Here is a 3598-nt window from a genome sequence, read left to right as displayed (position 1 = left end):
AAAATGAAAAATGCACAACTAAAATTAAACATAGAAAAACTATTCTTAAATGAAGAGTTTTTTTTTTCACTCTCTGAAATGGTAGAAAGTAAATCCCATGGAGCAATGTAAATAGGACATAATTTTACCGTTGATTATATTTTGACAACTAATACTGACTTTAAAAAAAGATTGATACCAATTCCGACCCTATTACTTTAAATTTGTGATTATTTAGTTAAAGGATTAATTGATGTTTATTTTTTGAATTTGTATTCTCTAAGAGTAATTCCCATTTTAGGAAAACTCTGTGTAAACAAAGTACTGATAAATTAATTTCAAATTGTTCTCTGAAGCAATTCCTCTAAAGGTTTCAATTTAGTTTAATTAACAATTTCAACTGAAAGTGACAAAGATGAAATTTTCCTTAGATGTAGAAGCTCTGGTGGTGCAGTGGTTAAAGCAATTGGCTGATAATCAAAATGTCAGTGGTTCAAACCCACCAGCTGCTCTGCAGGAGGAAGATGAGGCAGTCTGCTTTCATAAAGATTTACAGCCTTGGAAACCTGATGGGACAGTTCTGCTCTGTCCTATATGGTTGCTGTGAGTCAAAATCAACTTGATGGCAGTATTTATTTATTTGTTTATTTTGGTTTTGACTTGGTTTAGTGGAAAGGAGAATGGAATGGGAGAAGTGTTCCTTCTTCTTGCCTTCCATATGGTAGACCCAGTTTTGGCCAAATCTCTTGAAGCACAGCCATCTGTCACTGGAGGCTTATGTGTTGCTATGGTGCTGAGCAGGTTTTAGCAGAGCTTTCAGATTAAAACAGACTAGAAACAAAGGCCTGGAAATATACTTCTGAAAATGTGCCACTGAAAACCCCATGGAGCACAGCTGTCTTCTCCTTAACTGATAATGAGTGTGGAGCAGGACCTGGCAATGCTTCATTTCATTGTGTATGGGATCACCATGAGTTGGTCAAGGTTGCTAAAAACAACAAAATATAATAGAATTTTTCCTAGACTCTGGGCACATCAACAAGCAAATGGCAGGACCATTGTCTTCATAGATTTTACATTCAAACTTGTGACCTTTACTAGACTTATGATTTTGGTAAGTCATTCAACCTTTGTAATTCTTTTTAGGCTTGCCTAAAGTATTGTTATTATAAATAAGATTAGTCTCCAGTTCAATTTTTACTGATTAAATTCTGATTTATTTTGAGAGGAAGATATATAACAGTTACATACAGATAATAAAACTGACGTTTCTTTTCATGCTTAATTATTTTATAGTTCATTTATAATGACTAAATTATGAAAACTCAAAATAGAATTCATTTCAGTTAACCTGATTAAAATAAAATATACCACTAAAAAGAAAATGTGATTTATTGTGTTAAAAATTATCAATTGCTTCTCTTAAACTTAGTATTTTGTTAATAATAAGATCTCACTTTCTCTAATTTTGCAACAGTAAAGCAGATATAAATGGGTATTGCTCAGGTTTTAGTACACACTACTTCTATTTTTCTTTTTTTTAAGATTATCATTTATATCTACCAAGTATATGCTGATGATTTTCATTTCCCAAAATACAAGCTGACTCATGACTAATACTGCATATCTTAACATAAATAGCGTGGTAATTTTTTTCAATAATGGACTGATAATGTCTGTTTGGATGTGTCTATAAGTAGACTGAAATTTCTGTCCTTAGATCTTAAGGTAAATACACTATCCTTTTTTCCATATATGCTTTGCTGGGAATAGTTCACTGTGACTGGCTTTAAGTTCACATCTACATTTACATAGTGTCAAACAAAGATTCTAGCTCAGTGCAACTGATAGACACTGCATCAGTCAACAAATTATATTAAATAAAGCAGATTTCTAAAATGTCAGGTTTTGTTTATTTTATGAGAAATATGTATTTTAACATTAACTGTATAGGAAATATCTGATTAAAAGAAAATAAAATAGGTTCTTTAAAAAAAAAGTGTTCTTTTTCCTTTTTTCTAGAAAAAAGAATAATACTGGAGAATGTTAATAATACTGTTATCAAGTAAGAGGAATGTTATCAATTAAGAAACTTCAGATTTCTGAGCAGACAGCTATTGCGGAGTCAGCAGACATAGAGGGTAGTGTAGATGACTGGCAAAATTGAGACCTAAATCATTAAGCAAAATACTTCTTTCCTTTTTTTTCAATTCCTACCTTCTCAAATCCATCCTTAATTAGTATGATAATCATATTATAGTTTAGTAGTATTATGCATTCTGAGAAATACAAGGCTTTTTCTAAAGATATTATGTTGTTGTCGTTGTTAGATATTATAATGTTTTTGTATGTATTATCTATACAGGCTGTCCTCGAGATTAAAAGCAATAATGTTACTTAATATAATGTTCAATAAAATCTGAAATTGATGTAAGGGAACATAAATGATCAATTTATAAGGAACACATCTGAGCTACTCCTCTACACATAGTTCTTTTCCAACCTTTGGACCAAATATATGAGTTTATTAAGCTTATAAAAAGGTAAGGAAGTAAAAGAGAAAACTGAACAGGAAGGAGCAATAATTCAGAAACCCAAACTCACTCATCTGGGAAATTTTATTAGCAAAGAAGAGGGAGCAGCTTGTTCCAAACTAATCTTAAAAACTGTAAAATGGAACAGGCCCATATGCAGCAATTCCTCTGGAATGCTGACTGAGGGATTATAGAATTAATATTAATATTAATAGTACCCCTGGACTAGGATAATTTTGAAGTATGATCTTGCCTAAACACAGATGAACTATTCAGACGAATTCTGCTTAAATATTTTAACCCTACATACTCACCTGAAAAAAAAAAAGACTTTTATTTAAAAATTCAATAAAATGAGATCGTTAGACAAAAAAAGTAAGGACACTAACTGACTTGCTCTATACAGATACAATGTATAAACTAGAAAGCAAGCAAATACATTAAAAAACAAGTGAGTTCTATTTATTTTTTAAAGACGTTTTCTCCATGAGCCTGGGTCCTTAGCATATTGCTTGGTTGTCCTTATACAACCACTGATATTTAGGTTTACCATTAGAAAATGTTATTTGTTGATTTCTCTGGAAAGTTAGTTATTTACACATGTATTTTCCTTTTAATATTTTTTTGAGGTATTATTTTACAAAATGGATTATTTTCCTGATAAACCTGCATTTTCGTTAAATTTAACCATCAGTTAAATGAAAATAACAATAATTTTTACTGAGATGTTAGAAAATAAAAAATATGGCAAGAAAGAGATAGCAAAAAAAAAGCTAACTTTGAATTTAATGTAAACTGGAAAAAAGGAATTGGTAAATAATTTTTAATTTTATTTTACTTACTTTTATATAATGCATAATACAATACTATGGTTAAAGATAGTTAGCAATATAAAGATATCATGGATTTCCACATGCTTTTTAATCCCTTCTCTGGAAAGCATGAATGCCTTCCACATAAAAGATAGGTTAAGTATCATGTTACGTAGGATAAGAAACCTTAGAGACACTCAGATATTATGAAGGTTTGAGGATCACATCAATACACTCTTGTTCTGAGACCATATTATGCTTTCAGTAAGAGAC

The sequence above is a fragment of the Orycteropus afer genome, unplaced genomic scaffold, assembly GCF_000298275.1.
Source record: "Orycteropus afer afer isolate SDZICR_OR568_19922 unplaced genomic scaffold, OryAfe1.0 scaffold00084, whole genome shotgun sequence".
In the NCBI taxonomy this organism is placed as follows: domain Eukaryota; kingdom Metazoa; phylum Chordata; class Mammalia; order Tubulidentata; family Orycteropodidae; genus Orycteropus; species Orycteropus afer.
This window is presented reverse-complemented; position numbering follows the sequence as displayed.